This window comes from Natator depressus, chromosome 2 (genome assembly GCF_965152275.1).
Source record: "Natator depressus isolate rNatDep1 chromosome 2, rNatDep2.hap1, whole genome shotgun sequence".
Lineage (NCBI taxonomy): Eukaryota > Metazoa > Chordata > Testudines > Cheloniidae > Natator > Natator depressus.
In genome coordinates, this window is record NC_134235.1 from 45,177,075 (window position 1) to 45,197,363 (window position 20,289).

General features: G+C 42.0%; 1 long non-coding RNA gene across 1 annotated transcript in view; it reads right to left on the reverse strand.

The window, feature by feature from the left end:
* Positions 1-19,476, reverse strand: part of LOC141982245 (uncharacterized) — a 94,117-nt gene extending 74,641 nt beyond the window's left edge. The window contains exons 1-3 of the long non-coding RNA XR_012637994.1: positions 19,230-19,476; positions 18,825-18,886; positions 6,102-6,217 (exon numbers count right to left, since the gene is read on the reverse strand). This is a non-coding gene — a long non-coding RNA (uncharacterized LOC141982245). The remainder of the gene's footprint in view (positions 1-6,101; positions 6,218-18,824; positions 18,887-19,229) is intronic.
* Positions 19,477-20,289: the final 813 nt, after the last annotated feature.

The window sequence follows — 20,289 nt, forward strand, 5'->3', positions numbered from 1 at the left end:
TCAGGTCTAAGTAGGGGGAAAGATGAGAAGGGGAATAGAAGTAAGGAGCTATTAAACTTAAAATGCAGGAGTAGGATGGATCTAGACACTCATCTTTCCAAAGCAGTGGTGGAAGTCATTCTAAAACTATTTCATACATACAATCTGAGGAACCCTTATCCTCCAGACAGACTACCCTACCCCCCAACCCACCTGCCCTCTTGAAGGCCTTCTATGTTGCACACAAGGAATCTCTTCCTCTGGGCACCGTAGGGGCGCTGCAGCTGGGCAAAGTGCCTGCACTGAAGACTTTAGGAAATCTTCAAAACAGGCATTTCCTCCTGCAAACCTCCCTCTTCCCCATGCTTTTCACTGATTCCCAGAGCAACTGCTCCAACTTCACAGCTTCACTGTGATAACCTCCTGGTATACTGGATAGAACTCTGCTCCTGAGCACTATAGGTGCCCTATAGCTGGGGAAAGTACCTTCCCTGCAGAATATAGATGAGCCTCAGCACAGACTCCTTATCCTGTAGGCCTCCCTTTCTGCCCCAAACTGTCTTCTGCTCCCCAGATCAATGCCCAAGTCCATCTACCAGATCTACACTCTGGACAGAACTTCACTATGGATAGACTATATCAACTGAATGTGAAGTGCAAGCAAATAAAGTTCTACCACATTGTTTTCTATATATTTCATTGTGGGACACATATGCATTAGCAACAAACAATGCTAACGTATCATTCTTTATTATTGCTTTTGCTTTTAAAAAATAGCCTTTCCTAGGATTATTTACCAATATGATGTTGACTTTGGATTTAGCTTGGATTTCAAACTTCTGTCAACATTTTGAAACAAACTCCTTTTTAAATATCTGTAATTCTAAACCGGTTTGTTCAATTTAATTCAAATGTTACCCAACCCCGCCCCCAAAAAAACAGCCAAATAAAAACAAACCAAAAACCCTCCTTCATAGTCGGAAAACTTTATTTCAACTTTATAATAATGAAATCCTGGTTGCAAGAAGGTATAATAATGGAATCCTGATTTGAAATCAATTTTATAATAATGGAATCCTGGTTGCAGGATGGTATAATAATGGAATCCTGATTTGAAATCAATTTTATAATAATGGAATCCTGGTTGCAGCAACAACTATGCGAAGACTGCTAGTCCTCCCAGAATGGGCTTTGGTGCAAACATTATTCAGGGTTTATAATGCACTGTTCCCTTTTTGTTTAAATCTGTGTGGGTGCATGTTTCACAGCTCCATGTTTGTGTGATTAGAGGAAAATCAAGGGATTAAGGTGCAGATGGATGGCATGTGTGTTGGATCATATCACCTTCTAATCAGTATTACCGTGGCACAGCTCAATCCACAGTCAAACCTCTGATTCCATCACATGCAGTCACTGTGGTAAGGAATCGGAGCTGGCAGAGACGTAGCTTTGGTTCTCTTTTCAGTGAGCATTTTCAGGAATTCAAACCTTAAAAACCTGCGCAGTTTGAGAGCTAGCCTCACCTTTCTTCTTCCAAAACAAGGTGCAAATGTACAATGGAATAGTATTTGGAAGCTCTGTTTCATTTTCTAAATGTTCATTAGTTAAAGCTATACTTATCCTGGAGAATATATGCAGAAACACTGATTTTTAAAGAGATCTTGGCAAAGTTAATATTTTGGCCTTCATTATCAAATATTCTACCAGACAACCATTATCAGTAGAGGTTTGTATCAGAAACATTTCATATTTAAATGATCTTACACACTATATATTTGTGCATGTGTATATAGTGTACCTACACACAAAATCCTAAGATAGACATAGATATGTATATATATTTAGATGAGCAGTCATACATTATTCTGTCTGTCCACTCACCTAGGGGCAATTTTTTGATACATGTGTAAAATATTCATTTTCTTTAATACACCTCCTCTTTATGGAAAGGGTAAGAGATTTTGTGCCTGACTTGATAGTTTACTGGTCACTATTTTGCAATATGTAGGTGACTATTTATGCCCACATAGTTTAGATATATAAAACCTGGAGACATGTACCTATAACAATCATACTCATATATTAATGACACTATTGTCTCCCATATGTAAATAGCAAAATTTGAGTTTTACATTCTGAAACTACTGCCAGCTAGGATTGCTTCAGTGGTTACATAATTCTATAATCACTGCAGAAATACCAACTGTACGACCTCCCCTACAGTGGAGCTTTCCCTGTTTCAGCTGGTAATCTGGAAGCACACTGTAGACAGGATTTACGGTGATAGGTCACTTAGGGATCTCTTGCTTTACCTTCCCTTGGAGAGTAATCAGTCCAGCAAGCAACAATGCCCTTCCCCTTCTTGTCTACAGCACCTCTAATTAGAACACTTGCTGGAGCCACTGTAGCTCTTTGCTTGTGATAGAATACTGGGAGCCAGCATATGTTTCTGGAATACAGTAAGCGCCACAATACCTTCCTTTTTAGATAATTTGTCCGCCCACACAGCATGGCATTCAGCAACCAGTCTGGGCGTTTTTAAAATCAGAGATCTTAACTGTGCCCTATGGACTTGGCCCTGAGAAGTATTGAGCATTTCAAAATCAGTGGAAGATAATCACCCTGCAGGGCAGAAATTCACAAACTGCTTTGGGAGCTTTTGGGATATAACTCTTGCGGCTGAGCACATGGCAGGAGACATTCAGTACCTGGCAGGATTGGATCCTTTATATAGGGATCATCACTTCACCTATCACAAAATGCAGTCTCTTCTGCTAGGGATAGAGAGGGAAGGGGAGAAATCAGTGCCAGGGACCTGCCCACTGTCCTCACCACAATGCAGAGCAGGCCAGCCACACAGGGAGGCATATGCTGCCCCTAACTAGGAAACATTTCAGTAGGCTGTTCTCCTTGCATGCCAGGAAGTTCCTAGCCATCCTGTGTGTCCTAAAAGCCATAGCAGAACCCCCTATATTTGCATTAGCATATGCCTATACAAGACTACACTGTATAAACTTACCAGTGTGCCATTTATTTAAGATGGCAGCAATGCAGCTCTTTTAAACATGATTAGATATACTGCATGGGAAACAAACAAAATGTTTGTATAGTGGATGGAAAACAGTGGACAATAATAGTGTTCAGAAAGAAAGCACTCAGCATGGCAGCAATATTTACATAGCCAATGCAAAGTTGAGCGAGAAGCCCCAAACAACCCCCACAGCTGAACTTCCCCAGACTTTGAAATGCAGATTAATAGCTGCGTTTTGCAGCGTGGGTCCATTAGAATTCCTGTGAGAGCAACCAACAAATGTACATCAAGCCTGCCTGAGTAGGGGTGAAAACCGAGCAAGGACCTTAGGATTCAGCCCACTGGCTACAAAAACAAATACCCACTACAGAAAGATGGCTCATGAGAATAAAATAACGACAAGAAACGGAAAGATCAACGGTCTGGGTTAAGCTGACAACTGAACCATTGGATGAAAGATGGAGCAAGTGGAATGAAGAGATCCAAAATAAATCACTGAAATGACTTCTGGGACACAGTCTGCAGTTAAGTTTTTCAAAGCAATTAAGAGTTTGGTTTATAAGCTGGAATATTGTCATTTATATTCTTGAAACCATCATCCATGATGGAACAGAAAAGTAAGTTGATTATGATCCATATTGGTTCTGGGTGGAAAACATCAAATGTGAATATTCAGAATACTTGAAGAGAATGTTTTTACATTGTTTGTTTTTCACTAAAGCAATGATCATGTAAAGAAAGAGTCTTAAAAAGGCCAATAAAGATGGCACTTGATAAATGGCCTGCAGTCCTATTTTCAAAAAAGAGTTTAACGTTGCATGATTCCTTAGTGCTGAAGCTCTGTGAGAGCCAGAACTGTCAGCCAGAGAATATTTCCTGAGGAAAGATGGTTTGAGGTAGGAGATAAAAATGGTGGCTGTTTGAATACAATGATCTGATATCAATATATTCAAAATATTGATGCACTGGGGTTGAAATGTTGCCATTTTCCAGAAGGAACTGTCTCCACCAGCAATTTGTCAGCATGCACTTCCTATCCACAGGACACTTAAACATTTCTTCAGATTACTAGCCTCCTATATCATGCAAAATATATCACCTTGCACCTGGAATAGTTGAACAAGTAGACCCATCTTAGACTCAGATCATGATATCATTTCTCACATTGAATAATATCTTACTCCACACTTAGCTCTAGTGACTCCAATGGGATATTTGTAGTGTAAGGTACTGTTTCAGCATGAGTAAGGGTATCACAGCTGGAACTGGTGAAGGTAGGACATCCCCAGTCTGATTTTCTGCTTCTCACGTACCAATATGATGGGAATGCCACCAAATTGTGGCAGCTTACATTTGTTTACCAAGCACGATGCTGGTTCTCATGATAGTGACCTATCCTCCAGTGGTGTCCCCATCATTTGTACAGGGAATACCTGCTTACACAGATAATATCTTATCTACTATTAGAAAAGTTTTAAAAAACTACATGCACTCAGTGTATCTCCAACTCTGAATGTGCAATCAGTCTTGCTGTGAGCCAAAAGAACCCCACTTCTTTCCTCAGTTTTCATACTTATTATTATAAATCACAGCTAGAGCCTTGTAAAGTTTGCAGGGCTCTTTACAAAACAGAGAAAGACACCTTCCTTGCCCCCCAAAGAGCTTACAATCTAAAATAGACAAGAGAGACCAATTTTAAGGAATAGCTCAGGGATGGAGGCTGAGGCAATTTTTGCTGATGTAAAAAACAGAGGAAGGACTACTGGATGAAGTGGGTTTTAAGGAGAGATTCAAATGGGGAGGAGGTGGTACTTGGGGGAGTAGGGAGATAACATGATTAAAGAAACAAAATTGAGACTGTGAAAAGGACAAGAAGGAAGCAGTAAAGGTGAAAGGACTGGGAGCAGGTTGGGGAGCAAGAGAAGGAATGTGGGAAATGGGAGCAGATATGTAGCTGGGGGGCCATGCAGTGGAGGGCTTTGTAGACTCAGAAACTGGAATTTAATGTGATGAGACAGGGAGCTAATGAAAGCATTCAGGGAGGGTACATCTACACTGCACACTCCTTAGGGCCATGTGTAGAGTCCATACACTGCATGCCCCTCTACCACAGGTATAAATAGCAATGTAGATGGTGAAGCACTGCTTAAGTGAGTAGAGGAAAGACACACCTGCACCCTGTGGATATGTACCCTACGCAGCTCTCTACATACCCAAGTAGTGCCTTCTCCTTCTATGTTTAGCAGTGTAGTGTCCCACTGCCTCCCCACTGCCAGAGTCTTTCCCTGCCATAGAGAAAAACCCTGGCAGTGTGGAAGCAGTCGGGAAAGGCTCTGGCAATGGGAAGCAGTGGAGAAAGACTCCACTGGGTCCCAGAGGCTGGAGCCTTTCCCTGCTGCAGGGAAAGGCTCTGGCAGCAGGGAAGCAGTGGGGAAAAGCTCCTGCAGATCCTTTCTCCTGAAGTCTCCCCCCCTGCCTACCCATGACAGAACCGTTCATTGTGGCATGCACTATACATACTCTACATGCTGCCACCAGTGGTGTGCAGAGTAGATGTAGTGTGCTATGGGGGATAGGTGGGGGCGATATGGTGAGACGAAGAGGATTTTAGCAGCAATACTTCCAGAAGGGGAGAGAAGAGAGGCCAGACAGGAGGTTACTGTTGTCAAAGCCAGAGACAACGATGGTGTGGAGAAAAGCAATGATTTATTTATTTCCTGAGTTATTGCTGAAGGGCCTCATGCAAACTCTTTGTTTTAAAGGAAGATTGGTTAGGTGGTGCATGAAGGGAGTTCCGGGTAGAAGGGGAGGTAGAGAAGCAGCCTTGGAAATGAGACTGGGAAGCTACGAAAGGGTAGAACACAAACGGTGATAGGAGAAGTAGAACGAAATGAGAGAAGATATGTAGGCAGGTGTGAAATGGTGCAGGGGCTTAAAAGGTGAAGACATCAAGTCTGAACTTGATACGAAAGGCGAGAGGATGACTGTAGAGAGATGTGAAGGGAAGGTAATATAGCCAGAGTAGATAGAGAGGAAGATGATCCTAGTAGTGTTTTGTAGCATCTGGAGTGAAGTTACATTCGGGACTCACCTGGAAGGACAGTAGAAAGCTCATGAGTTACACTCAGCTGGAAGAATGGTGGCTGTTGTATTGGACCTCACAGGCACATTGAAGGGAGGGAGCAGAAGCAGGAAGAAAGGGGGCATCTACGGAGTTTCATGGACAAACAAAGGACACATCATATTGTTTACAACTCTGTGTATCTTTGGGTTCCTATATTACATCACTTTCAGATGCATAACTCACAGTGACATCAACATGAGCATTGCCTATGCAAGGAGTCTGGTGCAGGGGCCTCCTAGAGAATCTTTCATCTGACCAGTTATTCCAGATGGTTAGCATTGCACAGCAACATTGCACAACAGTTTAAGACAGAAAGTGAGGGAGAATGTTTTATCCAACTCAGACTGCAGGTGGAATTTTGTATGAAGAATATAATTTCCTAAACTGGAATTTGGTCAGGGCCCTTCAGTTAACATCCTTCTTTCAGAAAAGAAAAGAAAAGAAAAGAAAAGAAAAGAAAAGAAAAGAAAAGATGCCATGGGCATTTCAACAACAGTTAGTCAGAACCTGTTTTATGCCTCATCTGTTTGACAGCACCGCCATCAGCACAGCACATCCCTAGAACTCTGACTGGTTTCAGAGTAACAGCCGTGTTAGTCTATATTCGCAAAAAGAAAAGGAGTACTTGTGGCACCTTAGAGACTAACCAATTTATTTGAACATAAGCTTTTGTGAGCTCCAGCTCACTTCATCGGATGCATACTGTGGAAAATACATAAGATGTTCTTATACATACAAACCATGAAAAAATGGGTGTTTACCACTACAAAAGGTTTTCTCTCCCCCCACCCATCTCTCCTGCTGGTAATAGCTTATCTAAAGTGATCACTCTCCTTACAATGTGTATGATAATCAAGTTGGGCCATTTCCAGCACAAATCCAGGGTTTAACAAGAATGTCTGAGGAACGTGTGTGTGTGTGTGTGTGTGTGTGTGTAGGTAGGAAAAAACAAGGGGAAATAGGTTACCTTGCATAATGACTTAGCCACTCCCAGTCTCTATTCAAGCCTAAGTTAATTGTATCCAATTTGCAAATGAATTCCAATTCAGCAGTCTCTCGCTGGAGTCTGGTTTTGAAGTTTTTTTGTTGTAATATCGCAACTTTCATGTCTGTAATCGCGTGACCAGAGAGATTGAAGTGTTCTCCGACTGGTTTATGAATGTTATAATTCTTGACATCCGTTTTGTGTCCATTTATTCTTTTACGTAGAGACTGTCCAGTTTGACCAATGTACATGGCAGAGGGGCATTGCTGGCACATGATGGCATATATCACATTGGTAGATGTGCAGGTGAACGAGCCTCTGATAGTGTGGCTGATGTGATTAGGCCCTATGATGGTGTCCCCTGAATAGATATGTGGGCACAGTTGGCAACGGGCTTTGCTGCAAGGATAGGTTCCTGGGTTAGTGGTTCTGTTGTATGGTGTCTGGTTGCTGGTGAGTATTTGCTTCAGGTTGGGGGCTGTCTGTAGGCAAGGACTGGCCTGTCTCCCAAGATTTGTGAGAGTGTTGGCTCATCCTTCAGGATAGGTTGTAGATCCTTAATAATGCGTTGGAGGGGGTTTAGTTGGGGGCTGAAGGTGACGGCTAGTGGCGTTCTGTTATTTTCCTTGTTAGGCCTGTCCTGTAGTAGGTGACTTCTGGGAACTCTTCTGGCTCTATCAATCTGTTTCTTCACTTCCGCAGGTGGGTACTGTAGTTGTGAGAATGCTTGATAGAGATCTTGTAGGTGTTTGTCTCTGTCTGAGGGGTTGGAGCAAATGTGGTTGTACCGCAGAGCTTGGCTGTAGACAATGGATCGTGTGGTGTGGTCAGGGTGAAAGCTGGAGGCATGTAGGTAGGAATAGCGGTCAGTAGGTTTCCGGTATAGGGTGGTGTTTATGTGACCATCGTTTATTAGCACTGTAGTGTCCAGGAAGTGGATCTCTTGGGTGGACTGGACCAGGCTGAGGTTGATGGTGGGATGGAAATTGTTGAAATCATGGTGGAATTCCTCAAGGGCTTCTTTTCCATGGGTCCAGATGATGAAGGTGTCATCAATATAGCGCAAGTAGAGTAGCGGTGTTAGGGGACGAGAGCTGAGGAAGCGTTGTTCTAAGTCAGCCATAAAAATGTTGGCATACTGTGGGGCCATGCGGGTACCCATAGCAGTGCCGCTGATTTGAAGGTATACATTGTCCCCAAATGTAAAATAGTTATGGGTAAGGACAAAGTCACAAAGTTCAGCCACCAGGTTAGCCGTGACATTATTGGGGATAGTGTTCTTGACGGCCTGTAGTCCATCTTTGTGTGGAATGTTGGTGTAGAGGGCTTCTACATCCATAGTGGCCAGGATGGTGTTATCAGGAAGATCACTGATGGACTGTAGTTTCCTCAGGAAGTCAGTGGTGTCTCAAAGGTAGCTGGAAGTGCTGGTAGCGTAGGGCCTGAGGAGGGAGTCTACATAGCCAGACAATCCTGTTGTCAGGGTGCCAATGCCTGAGATGATGGGGCGCCCAGGATTTCCAGGTTTATGGATCTTGGGTAGTAGATAGAATATCCCAGGTCGAGGTTCCAGGGGTATGTCTGTGCGGATTTGATCTTGTGCTTTTTCAGGGAGTTTCTTGAGCAAATGCTATAGTTTCTTTTGGTAACTCTCAGTGGGATCAGAGGGTAATGGCTTGTAGAAAGTGGTGTTGGAGAGCTGCCGAGCAGCCTCTTGTTCATATTCCGACCTATTCATGATGACAACAGTACCTCCTTTGTCAGCCTTTTTGATTATGCAAATTGGATACAATTAACTTAGGCTTGAATAGAGACTGGGAGTGGCTAAGTCATTATGCAAGGTAACCTATTTCCCCTTGTTTTTTCCTACCTGCACACCCCCCCGCCCTTCCTCAGACGTTTTAGTTAAACCCTGGATTTGTGCTGGAAATGGCCCACCTTGGTTATCATACATATTGTAAGGAGAGTGATCACTTTAGATAAGCTATTATCAACAGGAGAGTGGGTTTGTGTGTGTGGGAAAAAAGTGGGGGGGCGGAGGGGGGGGACAAAACCTGGATTTGTGCTGGAAATGGCCCACCTTGATTATCATACACATTGTAAGGAGAGTGATCACTTTAGATAAGCTATTACCAACAGGAGAGTGGGTTTGTGGGGGGAGTGGGGAGAAAACCTGGATTTGTGCTGGAAATGGCCCAACTTGATTATCATACACATTGTAAGGAGAATGATCACTTTAGATAAGCTATTATCAGCAGGAGAGTGGGGTGGGGGGAGAAAAAACCTTTTGTAGTGGTAAACACCCATTTTTTCATGGTTTGTATGTATAAGAACATCTTCTGTATTTTCCACAGTATGCATTCGATGAAGTGAGCTGTAGCTCACGAAAGCTTATGCTCAAATAAATTGGTTAGTCTCTAAGGTGCCACAAGTACTCCTTTTCTTTTTGAGAACTATGACTGATAATTGACTTAGTAGTGAGTCAGGACCTGATCCTGAGAAGTGTTGAGCATTTGATGTTAATTGTAAATTCTCGGCACCTTTCAGGATTAGGCATCACTGATCTCACTTCCTACACTACCTAGGTTTTCTGTGGTGGTCTCCCATTCTGTTATTGACCAGGTGTGCTTGGGAGAACTGACAGCATCCTAGAGTGAACACTGCAGAGCTGACAGTAGAATGCGGGTTGCTGAAGTGGCCTACAGGAAAGCTGTTCCAAATGCAGGAGTGACAGAGGGGAAGGCTCTTGTCCCAAGAGTAGTAGATTGTATGAAAGAAAGGAATTCTGGTGCTAGATGAACAGAGGGAGTGAGGGTGCAACTAGATTGATTAACCATTTGTGAGGTAGGCTAGCTCGAGACCATGGTAAAGTTGAAAAACAAGAAAGGCAATTCTGAACAGCAATGGATGTGGTCTCTTGCTTAAGCAAGATGAAAAGCCCTCTCATGCAGTTCACAAGTGAAGGCAGAAGAGTTATCTCTTAGGCAGTAATTACAGTATTCCAGCCTGTAATTTTGCTGTGATCTGTTTATGAGACGTTCTGTGCTAAAATTAAATGACACCACAAAGTCAAAATACAGTACATATGTGATAGCAGTTGAATGTATGCAGGCACCTCTTTTGTATCTGCCTCACACTACATGGTTCTATTGGATAAAACTAAAGTAAAATGCCTGAAAGCATCTAAGAGTGTTCTTAAATAATACAGATGTATACAACCCTAAATATATGTTTACCTGAAAAGCTAGTCTTCAGAGAAGACAATATTAACATTCACATAAGCATGGTGGGTTGGTGGGTTTTGAGTCACTGTTAAAAATCAGGCAAGGTAAGGATATAAGCCATAATTTTGATATTTCCAGCACTCTGACAGTTGTACTGTAAATACTGGGCCTGATCCTGAGAGATGCCAAATACCAGCAACCCACTGGGAGCTACAAGCGCTCAGCACTTCTCAGGATCACACCATTAATGTTATCTAAAGCAGAGGAGTCTCTGTCACTAAGGTTTTATTTTATTATCTTTTAGAACACTCTATCTACCTTGCATGAAAAAGGCAGACCTTAAATAGTGCCCAGGAAAGTCATTTTATAATTTATACAGCACACAGCAAGAATGGAAAGGTCACCTTCCCAGCAGCAGAACTGAACTGCTGTGTAAATTAATGTGCTAACAATCCCTGGGTGTCAGTAGCAAACAAACAAACAAACAAACAAAAACCAAAAACAAACAAAAAAAAAACATTTGAGGGGGCAGCTGGGCTAAGAACAAGTCAGGGGATATAACAATTTCCTAAATTGCCTTCCATTGCAGTTTTGTGGCCAGGAGAGTTGGCAAATAGAGCCAGCTGTGGAAATCTGCACTGCTGAGGGAACTGGTGTAATACATCTGAGAGCAAGAAGGCTTCCATCCACACCCCTCTGCAAAGTCCTGGCTATCACAGTCCCTGCCCTTGGAATACACTGGGCTGAATTTTTTGCCCTGACACAGTCTTCATGTTTTTATGGCCAGGTCAGTCATCTTCTCTGATCGGTTTCCCTCCTGCAGAGTAAGACAAGATATCCTTGTGCTTTGCCTGTCAATATATAAATATGGGTATTCTTAGGAACATGGAAGCTCTCCAGACTGAAAGGAACCCTAAATGGTCTATACTGATTACAACCTCTGATATTTCCCACAGCCTGTTTGACCTCTGTTGCCTACAGGAGGCACCTCAACTTAACTGACGCAATTGCCTCTAGAATTTCTGGAGCAGTTAAATCTAGAAAAGAGTGTGGAGAAGGAAGGGGACAAAGATATTTCTCCCTCTACAGTAGGATCAGCCAAGTGACCTGAGATAGGCTCATGCTTGTTATCTCAATTGGCCACTTTTTTCCATATCTCCAGCAAACACTTCCATAGGCCTTGGTAGCAGAGGGCAACCAGGAGCAAGATGGGGGCAGAGCTACCAGAGATCCCAGTGGTCTTTGCTAAATACCTCAGATGGAGGAGTTTTTTATGGTTTCCTTTTAGAAAAAGAGATGTTTAGAGAGAAGAATGTGGCATCTGCTGTGAATCCCAAGAATTCTAATGTGAGAAATTGGGTTAAAAAGGATTATTCTGTATTTACCTGGAATTTCAGAAATATGAGGTGTTAAATAGGATAGCAGATTTGGGAGTTTTTCTGCATTCAAAACACTGTGTAGGCCAATGAAGATTTCACATCTAAGGACCTTAGGAACTAATGCCAATCACTATTACCCTCTATGGGAAATGGATATATTTCTTTTAATTCTAAATGCTTTGGGATACTGAGAAAAGCTTTGCTCAGATCTAACTTTGCATGAGAGTTTCCTTTGAATACTACAAGTCCATCCAGGAAGAATGGCTGGGTGGTCATAAAATTGTAACAGTTACAGTTACAGATGTATGTGAAAAACATGGTGGTATCTGTATTATTTTTATATAAATGATGAGTATTTCTGTCTATCTGATTACTACCTTGCCATCTGCTACATGGGTGCAAAGAGTTAACTCAGTTCTGGTTGGTTTTATACATCGCAGGAAGGAAGAGAATAGTTTTAGATTGCCCCTAATCACTGATATTTAAACTATACAGGTGTCAATTCCTTTGACGGTATTCCCATCACAGTCTGATCAATAAACTGGCTGAATACTCTGGGATGGTAGGGGTGGGGACAAGGCTAATCCAAGTGGGCAAAATAAAGCAAAGAATTTGGAGGGGGAGTTTAAAATCTCAGCCCTGAAGCTGAGAGGGAAACAGAAGGGAACAAGTGATTTCCGGGAATACACTGACCCTCCACTCTCAGAAGCTTTCATACCTGGGATAAGCTAGGCCTACCTAATTCTTGAGGGGAAAGCTAAGTTTTAGGTAAGAGAATATGCATTTAGGCAGTTGTTGTTTTAACTTTTTCCTCTCTTTTATGTTCCTATGAATAAATAAATAATACTTTGTTTTGAAGAAACAGTTCTGTGTCACTGCACATATCTGCTGGTCACAGCTCCTGGAGGAAGACTATAGTGAGGGCCAAACCCAGTTGGATCTGCTGAGAAAATACTGTTGGACCTGCTGAGGAAACAGTTTATAAATAGAAGTGCTGTAGTCTGGGGAGCTAGTCTGTGGATGGAAGATTTGTGGGATTCCACCCTGAGAGAAGTGAAAGCGCAAGGCCTGCCTCTTGGAAAGGTGCCCAGAGAGAGACTGAGTGAGGAGTCAAAGGCACAGCTCACCCAGAATCATGGCAATGTAAACCAAGGCAGTTACTCATAGAGAACTGAGGACGATGAGAAAGAGCCAAATTTCAGCCACCCTGAAATTTCAACATCTAAATAGAGCTGGGCAGGAAATGGTTCTCCCTCCCATAAAAGTTTTCAAGATTAAAAAAAATATTCGTGTCCAAATTGAGACAAAAAGTGGCTCTCAAAAAATTTTGCAGCACCCACTTCCTCAAAAATATTGGTTTGGGGCAATCAAAATTTAGATAATTTGGAAAGTTGTTTTATTTCAGTTTCAACCATTTAATTTTTTTTTACTCTAATTAGCTTCCGTTTTAAAATGAAAAGCAGTTTTGAACTGGAAAATCAGAATTTTTCATTTTGAAAATATCAAAATGGCACATTTTGACAATTCCAAAACTTTTTTTTCAAAAATATTTTGAGTTGAGAAATTTATTGAAAACTACTCTTTCCCATGAAAGATTTTGATTTTGACAAATGGGTATTTTTGACCAAAAAAAAAAAATCATCAAGAAATTCCTGACCAGCTCTACAGCTAAAGGCTTTTGCATTCTGGGATAAATTAGACAGTCCTAGGGTTATGACAGTTCTTTGCTGAAGTGTTTATTTCATGCACAAAATGTCTGACACATCACACAAAAATAAAATATACCTTAAAACCCCACCAAGTATATAACATCATAAATAAGTCCCTCTGCTAGGGAAACAGGCTTTGGGTTATGCCTCACCAAATAAAATCCCAACAAGGAAAAATGCTCCTGTGGAAAATGCCTCTCTTGACAATATCCCTCCTAGCTCTCCCTCTCCCTGAGTTCCCAAAGCAAGGCTTTTATAATAGCATGCAGAGCCCAAGCAGCCAAAAGGTGAACTAATCCCTCCTATAACCCCAGTTAAGCCCCACAAGATCCCGTATAAAATGAATACACAAAAAGGTTGTTGTGAAGAAGGTAGAGTTGCTACACACAACATTCCTGACACAAACGTACAAAAGCAAAGAGATGACAAATTAAGCCATCTCACAGTGCATGCCTGCTACTTCTCCACCCACAAGTACGTACCATACTATTACCACAGCTACTGTGTGCCACAGACCAAACTCTACCACCTTTACTCTGCCTCCTCTTTCATCCTTCTGCAACCCCTCTTTAAAAAACTTTTTCCCCAAAGACGAGTAACTATGTCTGTTTAAGGATACTTGCTCATGTTGAGAGAGAATAGTCTGGTGAAATGTTGTGTGCAGAAGAGCAGTTAAAAGGAGTAATGGACGGCTGGCATCTCTAGGGCATGGAATTAAGGTTATGGTGTGTGGTGTATTGTTGTTGTGGTAATAGTAAGGTGTGTCCTTGTGGGTGAATGAAGAGAAGACATGTACCATTATATGGCTTAACTTTTCATTTCCTTGATTCTGTGGGTGTGCATCAGGTATATTATGCTTGTAGCACCCCTAACCATTTCACAGCAAAATTTCTGTATATTTATCTCCTATGTGGTTTTAAGGCTTAACTGGAGAGGGGTGTTGTTCAGATGGGGATGGACTCATGGGGCGGGTAGAAGTGCAGTTACGCATGAACATTCATGTTTCAGCATTTGCACATTACTCCTGAGGGAATAAAAAAAAATAAAAATTATGCACACAATATTTTAAAATTCTGTATATTTTATTTGTCAGTAAATAAATATGGAGGCTCCAGCATGGCAGTGGGGAGCACAGGCCACTGGTTGCACCGTGATGGGAGATCATCTGCTGGGGAGGGGTGTGTGACCATTTTGGCAGCTTCCCTATGCTTCACCATCAGAAAGTCATTTTTCTATGGGGAAGCAATAAAATCTGTGGGGGACACGAATTCTGCACCCATGCAGTGGTGCAGAATTCCCCCAGGAGTAGCACATGAACCCTTCTCTATTGCAGGATAAAATCTGTCCGAAAGCATAGCTCTAACAGAGAAGGTTTTATGTCCCCCTGGCCCCAATCAACCAATCAGGCTCGTGTGCATCTAGCCACAGTCAGCAAACCTCCCATTAATTGGGTTTGTGTTCACTAGGCATAAAACGTTCAGCTATAATGTGAAAAATGGCTAAAAATAATGTACATTCAACACTGTTTTTAAAAACATATTGCACTTGATCTAATCAGGATCCACCTCTCTGCCAAGTTCGGTGCAGATAGTGCTGATAAGAGATATCTGTCAACAATGAAAAGTAGTACTGCCAAGAAAAAACTTTAGCAAACACTCAAAATCAAATTTCCAATTAAAAATGTAAGAGAAACCAACCAAGAAATACATAGAAAATTAGAAGGGCATAAAACTAACCCTTTGTGAAATTTCACACTGAGTGGCCACCTACTTTTAGAGAAAACAGGAATGTATGCCCCATTTTAAGCCCAATTTAGAACGCAACCTTAATTGTAGAGTCGCTACAAGCATCTCCATACTAAATGTGGAGCCCCTGCTCATTCAGGTCCACTGGGTGGCTACTCCACCACAGCTTGTGACTGAAGGGCTCCAACTGCTTCCTTTGCTAGGGCCTGGGGAATATCTGTGTGTATTGGGAAAGTGAGGCCCCTCCTGTCACAAGACTGGAACTGAAATACAGTTTTAGCCCCTCTGACATCCGCTGACAGGACAGAGTGGGAGGTTTTTGTTTCCTAAAATTGAGTACAGTACTAGGGCATGGTTTGGACAAAAAGCAGGTTGAATCCTTCTGCTAGTATGCAGTGACTGTACATGCGTTTAAGGATTTGAACTTCTGTTGCCTGCTGAGCATAACTGAAAAATGACATTCATTTGTGTGTGAAAAATAGCTCTGTACACCTTATTCAAGTCTAGGGCTGGACCTTGGTTGGCCTGAGCAAGTCCACAAAGTGGGGAGAGGGTGCACAAAGCTCCCTTCCATGCTACACATGCATAAAGGGCTGCCACAATCTCAATCCATGAGTCTGGGCCCAATTCTTCCCTGTCAATAAAAGTTACTCATGTCATGCTGGAGGAGATACCAGCCTGTGAGTGCAAGGACCAGGGGACTGTCAATGTTACCAACAACACCAGACATTTCAAGGAGTGCCGGCAGCGTGCAGGGCAAAGATATGTCTCTGTCCCCTTCTCTTCACGATCGAAGATGGCAAGTGAGGGGGAAGAAGGCAGTCCAGATGAATGTAGACACTACTTCTGAGCGTGCTCTCTCCCAGCACCCTTGAAGTCATTCCACAGGCTATGGGTAACATTTTCAAAAGTGCCTAAATGATTAGGAGCCTCAGTCTCATTGAAAGTCAATGGATCAGGCTCTTACATCATTAGATGCTTTTGAAAATGTTGACCCATATGCCTTTGGGGAATGGAGCTGGCTTGCTTTGCCTCCAACCCTATCTCCAGTGCAAATATGCCTTGTAAAACCTGAGGCAGCCATTTTAGGGCTAGACAATACATTGTAAGTGAAAAATAAAGTGTATTCATAAAGTGTAATTCTGTGATGTCCATTCACCTGACTGGAATGTACGATGACAGGGCAATGACAAAAAAAGTGGACAACTTTTATTATTAAAATTTATCTGAAAATAACCTAGGTCAGCTTATTACAAGCAAGGGGTCCTGTGACTATGTCAATCAATTGCCCTCTCCCATTTTGATTTTTTTAATCTTATTTCATGGAAAAAGAACTACAATTACATTTGATAATTATCCTGGGGAACATCAGATATATATAATGTACCTAATTCCGAATCAGGAGATTAATTCTCTTCTTGACACCTAGGGGATGGAATTTATGCACCTAACTCTTCATAACATTAATTGCTCTGTTGCAAGTTGCAAGGTAAATCCTCTGTGTATAGAACAGAAAATAGATTTCTCACCGTCTTCAAATCAGATGCACACAAGATTAAATATAGTCAGGGAAAAACTCTCTCTCCACCACACAGGGCTAGATTGTACCTGCTAGACATAGCTCAGAGAAAGGGACAGTGGAGAACTATACTGTTCCAGAGGGAGCACCATCAGGCAATCTGCTTCTGTGAATCATCTCAACATCTAGAACTCCCCAGCATGACAGGAGAACATACCCACCACTACACCAGCATGCAACGAGGATGCAGCCCACCCCTCACTGCATGCCAGCCTCCTTTGGGGGCCAGTGCAGGGGGTTCTAGGGGAAGGCCTACTTCTCTTTGGGACCATGCACTTCTGGGGGATTAGAAAAAGGTGAGGAGTGGTCCTTTGAGCACAGGGAGTGCCATTTCTGCCTAGCCTTTATGTGGGCCTCATAAAGCTGGAAGAAGGCTCCTTATCTGGTGCAGCTTCCCCCACGGCACACCTGCATTAGAAGCAGGCAGAATCTGGACCATAGAGATTCATTTCTTATTTATGTTTGTTTGTCTGCAGCTATCTTAAAAGGGTTAATAAAGCAGACAGCCCCTGAGACAACACAATCAAAACAGTAGTGGAGATGGAAATGAGTGAATCAGGCACATTCCATCTATTCTGTTAGAAGTTTTAGTCAATGTCTCTATACACACCAGTTAAACAAACTGACAAACAAAGCCCAGGGAGAAGGACAGAGAGAAAGAGAGATCTATTTGTGGCACCTTAGAGACTAACAAATTTATTTGAGCATAAGCTTTCGTGAGCTACAGCCCACTTCATCGGATGCATTCTATTTGAGCATAAGCTTTTGTGAGCTACAGCTCACTTCATCGGATGTGAATGCAGACTAACACGGCTGCTACTCTGAAAAGAGATCTATTTGTTTTTCACTTTGCAACAATGTTGCTGAAGGTCATCTCAGAAATAAAGTAATCAGCTACATAATTGAATGGCGTGTACAGATTTTTTTTTTTAACAGAAAATGAGTAGAGATTTTTGAGAGAGAGAGAAATAAGGAATCCATGAAAAGTTTTGAGACAAGTCAAGATTTGCTGCAATGTATAAGAAACGACAGCAAGGCAATTAAAGAGTTTGTTAAAAATAGCCTTCCCTTGGTACAGTAGAAGCAGCTCTTATTAGGACACGCTGTTACATTCCGTAACCTTACAAAGAAACAACATTATCAAATAAAATGACCTGGTTTACTTTAATCTCAGCTAAAACTGTACCATCCACATGCCATGTTTAGGAATCAACCACACTTGCATACTGTAGTTTGTGGGTAATTATGCAATCTGATGTAGTTGGAAGCCAGGGAACTATATCCTTACCCAAGACAGAATTACAATGTTATCTGTTTATATAGAACAAAATGATCAAATAAATGTTTCTAATCTTACTCTGGAGACTAGAACAAATGCTGTGGAAGGCAAGTATACTATCTGATGTCAAATCTTTCAGATTGTGGAATAATGCTGAGTGTAAAGAATTTTTTTTAACAAGGCCTGTTGACCATTAACAATTATTTGAAATATCAAACAGACAAATTTTTCCAATTCAATATTCATCCACTTCGGGGAGAGCCAGTGTCAGAAGTAATGATAAATATATGATAAATTAATGGCAACTGCATGCAGGCTCTGGAGTTCACATCATTTTTATAGTACGAGGTCAGGAAAACTACCAAGGTTTTGCAGCAACCTCAGAACTGCAGTTATAAATTCTTTTTGTAAGGTAGCTGCAAAGTTCCTGAAACTTCTCAGCTAAGGGACAGATTTTCAAAGGCACAAATGACAGTTCGGATCCCAACTCCTAATGACTTTCAATGGAAGTTAGGAGCCTAACTGTCTTTTTGTGCCATTGAAAATCTCCCCCTAAACTATTACGGCCAAATTCTGCTTTGGTATATGAATATGTGACTCTCACTGAAATCAACATGAAACTTACTAGTGCATCCCATGATAGGAGCTGCACTTTATGTGGAACTGCCATTGCCCTTGCTGTCTGCCTCTACTGAGCTCTCAGGGGAATGTGAGCTAGTGGTACCCCGTCCATTTCAACTGGAATCTGATTAGGAGTTCTAGTGATTTTGGTCAGAGAAGGGTGTCTTACCTTTCAGCCAGGAGAAGCATAGTAAGAATGAGCACTACTCATAGGAAAACGGTGACACATATCTGCAATAAAAGGAAAAGAGAAATCTAAGTGTGTGACTCTCATTTTCCCATGCCTAAAGGCAAGAAAACGGTAAGTCACAAAAGCTTAGCAGTCACTTGGTGTAGTATATTATCATGCAAACATACTCAAATACAGCCAGCCTCTGATCACCCTTTCTTGGAAGTGCATATGTAGGGAGGTGAGATACAAGGAGTTCCCCCACTATTTCAGACAGCCCTGCACAGGATGGCTAGCCAGAATCCCACTGGGAAGTGCAGCCCCTATCACCCATACAGGCACCAAAGTTGTTTGAGAGATTGTGGGGAAGGAAGGGGTGGTGGCCTCTATTCCTTTCACACTCACCATCCAAGTTGACTGTGCTTGTAGTGCAGAGTAGACTACTTCCCCTTCAAGGGCAGCAGAGCTACCACGCTGTGCGCTCGAGGCACTCATAGGAGGAATTCTGGCTGATTCCAAATATAGAAGTCAGAGAGTTCACATGCATTCTGAGATACAGCGGTCAGAGAGTTCATGTGCATTTACAGATGTTTGTCACAATAAAACCTCAGACCCATATGGGTGTTTCTGTATTCTGTGGAATCTGGCACAACTTCATGTTGCTGTAAAATAGGTAAGAAAATATCCGACTTCAGATCACCAGGGGAACCAACAACTAGGATCTGCTTTTACTGATACTGTAGAGTATTTCATAATGTCCACATCTAAAATACCATATTCAGAAATAAATTCTATCCCACAATCAGAAGAGTGTAATTACTTGCTACATATGCACACACAAACTCTGGGTTTACAAACCCTTGAAAAAGAGTCATGCTGAAATTATGAATACCTGGAATTACAGGGCCAGGCTGCACCATTCCAGCAGTACAGAGCAGCTGCCTAGGTAGTTTAAGCATTCTCCTCTGGAGGATTTCCCTTATGTAAGGAGAGTCCCCGGGTGGTATAGTGCCAGCAGAATGGTTTCATACCACAAGCTGTGCTGAGCACTGATGGGCCAACTGCCAGGATCTGGCTCATTATGGGTACCTGTGAACTATTTCCTTCAATCCCCTTTGACAAACTATGTCATTTCTAGTCCACTGTGTCTTTTTATCAGGTTTTCTGGGAATATCAGCATGTAACTTGTTCTGCAGCCTCCTCCCTGCAGCAGGAGATATGTGAGCCATTCTGTTGCATGTCAGATTGCTTGGTAGTTCTTGAAGAAACCTGATAACACATGATTTCCTTCTAGGTCAGCAGTTTGCAAACTGTCTTTCAAACTCAATTACAATGGTTTATTTCCCCAATGGCCTGAGGATCATAAATGAAAGAATGTCTGTATTTAATATTTCTCTCCTTCAGAAAGCCTTCATATTTCTTGGATGGGAACTGAGGTCTTTTGTCAGACTATGTCTCATCCATT